Here is an 11,363-nt window from a genome sequence, read left to right on the forward strand (position 1 = left end):
TCGCAAAAGATGATACTTGGTATCGATATCGAGTACTAATTATAATATGACACGATGTTATACGTACGAATGATGTATGATACTAGGGGATTTATTAGCATGCAATCGTTCGATAAAGAAAGATGACGAATCTCTGGATAATAATGTAACGCGTGGCAATTCGAACGGTTTAAAAATAATGTAAAACGGATAATATAAACCGTTTAGAAACTAATTATAAGTACAACATACTCGCACAGCCGGATACCTCTGTGAACAAATGGACGTTTGTCTCTCTATGGGGGTCATATAAATGGAGTTCTACTGTAATTGCTTGGAAAGGTAATGTAAAGATGCAAAGATACGATTATGGTACAATGCACAGTCTGTAGTCAAGCGGCAATAAACATTTTACAACAAATTTCTTATAATGTAGATATTTAGCATACGAAAGTCTTTTAAAAATGAACACAAATCATCCATCTAAGAATAATTCTCATTCATTATTCGCTCGGTGAAAAATCATTCCCGACAATTTAACTATTCGAGATTATGCTCTCGCAGAGTTGAATAATCCGATTTTAATTTGAAAATAAAATTCAAGATCCTTATTTTTTTTCCACAGGTTAAAACAACGATTGTCTCACGGGACAATAATAATTATTTTTTTTTTTTTTTTACTCTCAATAAACACGACGCGCGTCGTACAAAAATACATCGGTCTTTTACAAAACAAAAGGCGTCGAATTAAAAGATGATTTTATCGAGTTTGAGAACGGCATTGTGTGCTGATCAAGCAGACGGTCACAAATTTATTTTCAACACCTCGAGTCGCCGTGCACGTTTCCTGATGGCGTCTGAAAAATCGTAAACAGCTCGGTATCCACAGCTCGGCTACCCGTCTGTACCGTTAGCTCATAGTTCCGACGTAACATCTCGAATACGATTGCCTGCCTCTATTCGACGTGCGCACGGCAACGCACGTGTATATACGCGCAAATATTATACGAGCGGCTACCACTTAAAATACCTTCGATTATTCGACATACCTGTTGGCACGCATCTCTACTTTGGCCAGGCCGCGAAAAATCATCTACAATGATACAGTAATTTTTATATCTTCAAGTTCTAACTAGTTGGAACTAGTTGTAAGAAGCTCAAACAATACAAAAGGAAGACGACAAGAGATTTTTACTAACCGTTCTAATTGCGGGAATACATGATAATACAAATGGGTAAAAATGAAGAAACGAAAACTTTTCTATCCTTTTTTTTTTTTTTTGAACTTATCATTAAATTCTATTTGTATAAATACAAAGTTTCGATCAATTAATCAATTTCTCCGGCCATTTATAGATCGATTCTGTACATTAAAACTAACGAATGTTTCCAACGATACATAATAATACATTTCCACTGGTCGAAACTTTAGCGAATCGTATTCGGTCAAAAGTCATTTTTCGACAAACTGGCTTAACCCCGTTTCGAATCGAGACGCCTACGTTCCCCAGCGACACAATACAACACCCTTCACGGAATCCATTTACCAACACATCGAAAGGAGGCACACCATTATTTCAATTCAAGCAGAACGTATCCAGGATACGGTACCTCATTGTCTCGGGCTATTTATATCCACGTCGCTATTAGTGTAGGTCAGGGTGATGCACGAGCGAACGAGCCGATTAAAAAGCGAAGGTAGCCAACTGCGCGAGGCGGAGAGTACACCTCGAAAAGGATCCAAGGGTGTACTGATAAATGTACCAGTGCGCAGGCGAGAGTAAATCATCGAAGAACTTCTTTACCCGGTCGGCCGGCACGTCGGTGCAATTTAAATATTTAAACTCATTAAGTCCGGCGCAAAATTGCTCCGCGAGGCTCCAGCTGTTTCACGATCCATCCCGATTTATGCGTTTCAATCGTGGCCATTTGCAATTGAATATTTGTCCCTTCGTTTCAAAATGTTTGTCGAGGAAGAAGAGATGGGGATATTTAAATTATTTGTAGAAATAATTGGAGAAACCGAAACGCGTTAGATTGTGATCGAAATTGAAGAATTTTGAAATTTCAACTATCAATTTATATAAATCCTAGAATCCCAAAACTCTAATTTTTAACTCCAACTCGGTTATATATATATATATAAATATATGAGAAAAGGGATGTCTGAATAAAGTATCGACGACCACCATCACCATTTGACGATTGAAAAAATTGTCTAAAGTGTGAAAATCGTTGAAATAATCGTTTAAAAAAAGTCCAAATTACAGAGTAACAACGTAGCTTTCTATCCATTCGACTCTCAAATTCTCTATCTTCGAGAAAACTGTTACGATTCTTCCGATATTTAGACGTGATTAATATAAACTTCCTCGATATATCATAAGCAAAAAAAGCTTCGCGTCTTCCCCATTAATTACACGCATAATCCGATTTAAGAGGAGAAAAAAAATTGGTCCATCTCTTTTATAATTAGCTCCGGTACACGAGTAGTCGCGGATCGAATCGAAAAACGGCTGTTTCGTTGCCAGTAGGAGGGCCATTCTTCTCTCCATCCCCGCCAATCTTTCACTCGATTCCCCAACCCCTTCCCCCTCTCGAGTCCAAACTCGAAACAAAAATCGCGCAGAAACGTTGGCCGGTGAAGCGTGCAATATATCAAGCCTCGAAAAGAATGTCTCTACGCTCGACGAATCGCTAAGAAAATTAATGGCTCGTGCTTTGCATTCTCTAGAGAAGTTTTAAATGCCGGTATATCCTTCTCATCCCGAGAGAGTGTATAATACGTTCCTGGAGCCGCGGCGGTCACACGCGACTCCTGGGTGCCGCGGGTGCAGGCACCGCGTCCTTCTGAGAGCGTGGCTCGCGCCATCGTCTACGATCGTCGCGCGGTTTTGTGAACGTGTTCACGTATTATTCATTAGCTGACGCTGTTCACCGCTGTCACACCGCCTGATGAATTATTTTATTCGTTCGTACACGCGGCGCGTACAACCGCCACGATGTCGAATCCTAATCGAACACGGCTGGAGATTTGCTGCGGTTTCACGTTCAACGGCGATAAGTTATTGTGTTTGACCGATGGATTTTTGCGAAACGTATACACCGTGGGATTGGCGGGATTTCGAAGGGATATTGAGAAATTTTATTGTTGGGGAATTGTTGATTGAATTTTAATCGCGCGTGTTTCGAAAGAAGTTTCGTTTCCAAGTGACGATTCGTTTCCAATCTTTTGGTTGAAGCTCTCTTAGGGATTAGGATTGGAAGAGACAAAATTTCGTGTGGAGAATTGAATTATATTTTAATTAGGAAATAGCCAATAATAATAATTATTAAGTAATTTGTGTGGATAATTCGTATGATTTATGATAGGAAAAGTAATTTTGAAATGCAATATTGTAAGAATGTGGTTAATTTTCTTTTGTCCCTATATACGATTCTTAGAAATATCTTCTATCGTTTTAATCGTTAATTAAATTAATCGATTAATTAAAACCAATGAATCGATTCAAGAGACTACAATTAAAATCGAATCGTAAAACGAACTGATCTAACCTAATATGAAAATCATTTAATTAAAGAAGACAAAAACTATTTAACATTAATATTATTCTTTTGTCTACTTCGATCAAAATATTAATTACAAGATAAATTAGATTTCAATTTTGAGAGAAATGATCTTTTACAATTCATCGAAACAATCGTCTGATTTGTAACAAGTTTCATTATAACATTGAATTAATATAACGAAAATAAACAATTAAGCGTTTCCGTCTAATAAAATACAATACAATGGGATATCCTATTAACTAATTAATCCGTTAGAATGAAAAAAATCTCCTTTGTTATCCGAATACAATGATCTCTGCACGGAACAAGATATAATAATATTTACCAACAAATAAAAAGAATAAAATTTTACTCCATGCCATGAATTTGATTTATTACACATATGTAAGATAATTTTCCACCATTGGTATTAATTTCATCAGAAAAAAGAAAAAACCAGGTTTTCAGCAATCGTTCGGAACAAAAAATATACGAAAATCCATCGTGTTAACAAGAATCTGATAATTCTAATATTAAACCAACATTCCCAATAGCTTGTCCATTTCCCTCGCGTAATAAATCTCTCGCGTATGATTAAGAAATCTGTATGAACCGTAACGAACTATTAAAATTCCTTGCTAAGAGAGCCAACCTATTAATTCAGATATTATCACCGATACCTGACCCTAATCAATCAGCCATCACCGCTGTTGACACCTCGTTATCCTGATCATCTACTAGCAGTACTTTACTTTCCTCTCCAACGAAACACGCCTACGCTCCGAAACGTGACCACCATCCATCCGCACCAATCATCCTCCAACCACCATTTCTCGATATATAAACGTATATATTTCTCCTTTTCTTTTTATTTTTTATTTTTTTTTTTTTTTTTACGCAGCAATCACACGGAAATCAGGATCACGTGATCGGCTATCGTTTTCCCGTGGCAACGAACGGTGATTGTTTCCCGTCACGTATGCAGCCGGGGACTTTCGAAGGCGATAGACGTCCATGGTGGACGACAAGTCGGCTCCGTGAGAAGGTCAAGAGACCAAGGTACCACCACCTTTTGTGTCCTCGTGTGTCGCGTTGAAAAATGCCTGTTCGAATGTGCCGAACTGTGGCGGGTGCCGTTGAACTCTCGCGCATCGGTGAAACAGGTTTCGTATCCAGAATCAGAGCCGGGATAATAGAAACCGACGGAGCTTAGCAAATTAGCCATACGGTTGGCCCTTATTGAGGAATTAATCGGAACAAGCCTGCCTTCCTCGATTAACGCGTCTGTTTGCTATTCGACCGTGACGCGATACCCTTTTTCGAGAAAAAGATGATGAAGAAGAAGAAGAAGAAGAAATAAGAGGAGATAACGAGACCACTTATTCGAGGCGACCCGTTCCCGATACGCGAAACTCCGTTTGCCCAATGAACGACGTTCCGTCAATGGACGCCACGACGTCGCCGATTACTTTTGTCCCGATCGTTACGACGTGCCGCCAAATCGTTAAAACGAAAACAAGCTTCTCTGAAGCTGATACAGTTAACCGATACGAAGCTGCAATTTCCTGTGTAAATATCTCCATTCCCTTCCTCTTGCCACTCTTTTATATATTTTCTGAATTGCGCAATTTTTTTTTTTTTATTGCGGAGAATAATATTTATGCGATTCGTATGGAGATTCCTCGAATGGTTGTTAAATAAGACGAGAATAAAAATCGAAACGTTCGGTTTAAAACGAGAACAACAACGGTCGTCTAATTAGTCCCGAGAGGTACAAGCGTTTCGCGCGGCAAAACGAACGAAATGGACGAAAGTCGTTGTTTGACTTGTTCGAGACGCGTTTCCGGTTTCGTTTAATCGTATCCCTTACGTCGACGGAAGAGACGCGGCTTCTTCCCTCGACGGCCCGGCTTACTTTATCCGCGCGCAACTATACGGGAAAAGAAGCGCGGCCGTAACACAGCCCCATAATTGGTGCTTACAGTTAATAGCCTATTGTCTACCGTGAAGAAGCGGGAAAAATGTTTCATTTATCTGAGACGTTTTCAGAAGTCGGGTCGGAAGGAAGGCGAGCGTCGACGATACGTTTCGGAATACAATACAAAGTGCGCTCTCGTCCCACATTAAGCATTCGTCGATCGGCTTTAAGGAGGCATTAAATTATACCGACGATAAATATTTCCCGTGGCCGGCCCTCTATCGCTCTCCTCAGATAAGACAAAGGGAAGGTATACACCGTGACCAAGCACCGGGGAATACTATTACATTCAATAAAAACGATCTTCGATTTTCCTTCTCGATTATAAACAAACTGTAAAATACCGCGCGGTGAATGGAATCAAATTGAAACGAACAAAAGATCCGTTTAAATACCTTTATATCGACGCTCCGTCAAGTTGAAAAAACAAAAGCGTTTCACCGTGGATAATAACAAATAATCGAAACGAATCGAATAAAAAGCAAGATCGAGGATAATGTTAAACGAGAGAGAGAGAGAGAGAGAGAGAGAGAGAGAGAGAGAGAGAGAGAGAGAGAAAGTTCAATGGTACGCACCTTGACCGCGAAAACTCAGATCCCAGATCGAAGGCACGCTGTCGCCGCGTTGATCGATGCAGCACGTCTCGCTGGAAGGGTCATCACACTTCCGGTGTGTCGAGGATCCACAAATATTATCCACGAAACGCGCGCGCACGAGTTTCACCGACGTGTATAATTTTTCTTAATCTCGAATTAATACGAAAAACCGGGAAGAGGGAAAACACGTACGAGCGAAACTGAACGAAAAACTGTGTACTAGCGATGGAATGGTGCTGCTCACTGGACGCGCGTGAACCGATCGACACGGTGCTGGTGCGTGCACTGTGACATGTCAGGTGGTGATTTTCGTCTGTCGGGCCGAACTCGACGGGAACTGGTCGCGACTTGAACTGACCGCGCAGCGAGAACCGACGCGGAGGAAGGAAGTCGGGATCGGTGATCGATGACACCGGTATGGATTAGAGCACGGCGTGTGCGTGTGTACGGTTGGCGTGTGTCAGGAAAGGAAGAAGAGTGGATCCAAGCGCGGAGAGAGCGAGCGAGGAACGGCGGGGATCAGGGCAGTGGCTTGGCTCGGATCAGACTGAGCCGAGTCAACCGAAGGATTCAGATGTGCCTTTACCTTGCGCGCCTTCCTTTCCTTTCCTTTACCTTTCCTTCGCCACGCGTTTCATCTCGCTCGCGCGCGCGGACGTCTCGTGCTGTTCACTCTGTTAATCGTGATAGCGTGGACAGTGACGTAGGCTCCGCCACTCGGGACTCTTCCTTCCACCGTTTCCCCTCGGCTCCTCCTTCGTAACCCAACGAAATTGCGGCTCGTCACGCGACCACCGAAACCTTTTCAACGCCGATTGTTGCTTGGTTAAGCTGTTGCGATTATACCGGTCGATCTCGGTGGCGGTCTCGGATTAATGGTACAAATTTTTTAGCAGACCTGTTGCCGGAATCGAATGGTTTGGGAACGAATGATAATTGGCCAGATCAGTGGGGAAAGAATAATTAATGCGATATTTATTGGTAAGAAATATTCGATCGTATAATTTTTAAATTTATCGTGGGTGATTTCATTCGTATTGTCACGTTGCCACCAATTCTTTGTACAGTAATTACTTACGTTTCCGATCAAATTTTAATTCAAAATCACGCGCGTTTGATATAGAGAATTTTTTGTGCATAATTCAAAAATTATGAATAGGTTGAGAATCTTTCAAAATATAAGTAATCAATTCGCAAAATACTGATCATCTAATCTTTTATATGATTAAAATATATTAGATCAATAATAAAAAAAAAAAAGCTCACATAAATAAAAAACTTATATATCGTCAAAAAAGTTATATAAAAATTACTTTTTTAAGATTTCTCTTTAATAAAAATAAGATATTCTATTAATAAAAAGAATTACAAGTATAATTTTTGATATAACTAAAAATACAATTGAAACCTTTCGTGCCCATATATTATAGAGAAAGGATACGGCACTGCGTGTAAGCACAGCATAGCGAAGAGCGTCTGTCCCTCTCTCAACCGCTACTCACCTTCCTCTGTTGAGGACCTCGGCCTCGTGCCCACCATTCTTCCTAATACTTTGGTACACGACACAGAGAAAGAAGCCATATAAAAAGGTGCTGCTTCATAATGCCCATGCAATCAAGTTGACTTCCTAAAAATAAAAAAAAACGTGCGATACGAATTAAAAGCAAACAAAAAAAAAAAGGAGAGAAAGAGAAGTAAAACAAAAAAGGCTCCCTTTAAATCGTTGAACATTGAACCACTTTTCTGAATGATATATTGCCGCTCTCGTTTCAAAGAGTTATTTTATTCTCGAATCACGAAAATGGATAGAAAAATCCAAGAATTTATTTGCTATGAAACAGAAAAGTAAATTGATGCGAGAGCGTCCTATTTAAAACAGGTGTTACAAGTGCATGTTTCGCCCAACAACCGTGGCGCTTTCAAACGATACTAGTACTTCTTCCTAAATGTTTATTATGAATTTCGAATACTATTTATTAGAATTATGTATTTATTTATAATGAATGCATCTTATTATTTTTTAAATTCATATTCAACCACTACTTTGAAATCTTTTATATAACAATTGTTTCATTATTTTTACGAAAAAATACCAGATTAAAAGATATTAGTATTTTCTTATTAAAGATTTAAAAACTGCTTGCATCGATAATAAACAAAAAATATCATTAAATTAATAAAAAAATTTTAATGATATTAAATCTTTTACTGTTACTGAACTTATAAAAGAACAAATACTGAAGTATACTATGTTAATGTTAATGTCTTATATTTTATAATATTTTTATTAAAAAGTAAAAATATCTACATACATTTTCTACATTAAAGATTGAAAAACATTGTAATTTTGAAAGAAAAACAATGAAAATATTTATCAATATCCCATAACTCATTTACAATTACCGATTAAAAGAAGAGCAAATAGTGAAAGAAGGACAAAGATAAAATTAATTGGACAATTGACCATTAGTGCCATCTTTTGAACTGCAACAACATTTACCTATCAAATTTCAAGAGATGGCGCTAACTCTCAATTTTGATTCATTCTACCTTACCTGTTCAGAATCATACATCAGCCAAAAATATACATGTTTATAAATATTCATGTATTTAATTTATATTTATAAAAAAAAATTAATAAACTTTCAATTTCTATATTTTTTGATAATACTTAATTATCTTTTTTCCAAATAATTCTACTTAACCTAATTAATCGATTAATTTTACTTTTAAAAATTTCATTTTTCTTTTGAAAATAATTCTACGAATTTTTCGAAAAACAATTTATCGTTTTCATGAATATTTGTATTTATTTCTTTAAAAAATATGATGAAAAAAGAATTAATATTTTACTCAATAATCAATTTACACCTTACAAATCTGCAATTTCGACAATATTTATATAATTACTTTTCTGAACTTTCTTACAAGAAATATGATTGTTTTCGAATAAGACACAAATACTTATTGATTCACTTAACTCTTATTCTACTCTATTAACACATTAATAATTCATCGCGTGGTTATAATTTATCAACAAAAGATAAATGAAATTAATATAAACTTTAAGTCGATATAACAGTGAAAAAAAAATATTTATAAAATAATTGCTATACATTTCATTTATATCTAATCAGTATTTTTACATCCCAAATAAAGTTTTTTTATTACAGCATTCTTCGAATAATGCTGATATCAATATTTTTTAATCTTTTTCTATCCATCTTATATTATTTATACTATTTGCTTACATTTGGATACCAACGGATAGTTATTGTTAATAATCTAATAGACAATATATCACATTAGTCAAAAATTAACACAAAAATGTTACAAATGTTACAATAAATTCTAAAAAAAATCCTAAATCGCGTGCGCAGCCAATTAGCTCATATTATTTTCTATATAATTTATAATCATATCCATGACACAATTATGAACAATATAGTAAATAATAATGATTTTCCAGGTCTCACCGCGTGGAGGTTGCTGCGAATTGGAGACCCTCCCTATCCACGATCCCATCCACCCTCCTTCGCGGAAAAAATTATTTAAAAACAATGATAAAATTTTCCTTTTGATGTAGCTTTGCAAAACGTTCGATTTTCGATCGTTGTGCAAAACAAACAGCAAAAAGAATTCTAAGAAAATCGACGCGACAAGCTAAACCTGAAAATAAAAATAAAATTGAATCTTAATCCAACATAACTCTACATGAGACACATAACTTAAATTACGTAAATCAACAATACTTCATTCATAAAAATATAATTATGAACTAAAATTCAAAAAAAAGAAATGTATTTCACACAGAGTTATTATATTAACCACCACCATGTTTAACATCAAAACTACAACCATTTATTAAGCATGCACATGCAAATAAATTCTACTTTAAGCAATATTTCTACAGCAGTTCAGTACAAGCCATCTACTACTTATATTCTACTTATATATAATAAACCAATAAAATTTTTCGAATCACATAAACTAAACTAAACATAATTTAAAAATTAAACTTAAAGATATCTTAATTATAAATGTGACATAATATGATTCTTAAGGAACGTCAAAATATTTTCATCTGAACCTACAAATCATTGCAATCCCTACTTACATATTAAACAAATGCATTTTTTTTCGCTTCCTAATATAAGTTTAAAAATAGTACTTTCATATATTAAAAATAATTCAAGGGAGTTCATCTAGAGAAAAATCGCAACAAAAATAGGAGGAGGGATAAGAGGATTATATGAAATACAAGTATACTTTAATGGTTCTCTATTGATTTCACACTGATCTCTGAAACAAATAAAACTACAAGGATTAATTAACAACTGCGTAAAGCATAGTTGCGTTTAACAAATAATTAATAAAGTTCCATAAGATAGTATATATGCTATAGTATACTAGTATACTACAGTATATAGTATATATATATTGATGACTTAAATATCACATTTATTTGAAATATATAAATGCTGCTTCCAAGAGTTAATAAATCTGAAACAAATTTTGTAAAATTAGTACAATTCAGTAGATTAGTATAACAAATAAAAAAAAATATTATCAATTTGGAATAAGAGATTAAAAATTTTATAATGAACATTTACCAGTATATATTACAAAAAAAATTAAAATTATCAAATGAATTTAAACTCATTATTTTAAAAAACGTAAAAAAAGGAAAAAACAAATATACATATTATAGTAATATTTTCTGCAACAAATACAGAATGTGATAAAGAAGGGATGCTGAAAAAGAAAAAATAATTTAGTAACCAGATGGGTTACTAAAATAAAAATAATCTTCCACTCGATATAAAACCCGAGCAACAAACAGCGAGTGGAATATTCATTTCGAATCGCGACACTAACAAACTAATATATATTACAAAATGAAAAATCTTTTAAATGAACCACGATGAGTGCTTTCTTATATTTGCAATATTAATTAACTTACAAACGTTAAAAAAAATATATATATATATTTTTTAAAAAAAGCTAAAAATTTCCCGTAAAAAGCGAATCAATTATTTACGCAACGTTACTCTATGCACTCAAATTTAAATAACGCAACACTAATGATATTACTTAAGAGAATCCAATGCAGTCTCTTCTTGCATGACTGCTGTTGTCGTACAATCACCTTTGCAGCTTTTTCAGCCGCTTAAAGTGATTCAGGAACAGGAGTGTGAATATTTTCACACTCTCCATAGAAGATATTTGGGCATTTAATATTCGCAACACTACTTAAAAGA

General features: G+C 35.6%; 1 protein-coding gene and 1 long non-coding RNA gene across 7 annotated transcripts in view; one reads left to right on the forward strand and one right to left on the reverse strand.

Annotated features, from left to right (window-relative positions):
• The window catches only part of LOC100869764 (band 4.1-like protein 4A), a 67,331-nt gene extending 59,641 nt beyond the window's left edge, over positions 1–7,690 (reverse strand). For 5 of the 6 annotated variants that reach the window (XR_015292060.1, XM_086908079.1, XM_086908076.1 and 2 more), the window contains exon 1: positions 6,082–6,651. The gene's annotated coding sequence lies outside the window, so the exon portion shown is untranslated. Of the gene's footprint in view, positions 1–6,081; positions 6,652–7,604 lie in introns of those variants that run through there. The other variant, XM_012492171.3, reaches the window with a different exon arrangement.
• On the forward strand, positions 6,106–8,461 carry LOC147658775 (uncharacterized). The gene is made up of 2 exons (XR_015292065.1): positions 6,106–7,083; positions 7,533–8,461. It is a non-coding gene; the product is annotated as an uncharacterized LOC147658775 (long non-coding RNA).
• Positions 8,462–11,363: the final 2,902 nt, after the last annotated feature.

Source organism: Apis florea, unplaced genomic scaffold (genome assembly GCF_048593485.1).
Source record: "Apis florea isolate Af1SG1 unplaced genomic scaffold, ASM4859348v1 contig_1645_pilon, whole genome shotgun sequence".
NCBI classification, from domain to species: Eukaryota; Metazoa; Arthropoda; class Insecta; order Hymenoptera; family Apidae; genus Apis; species Apis florea.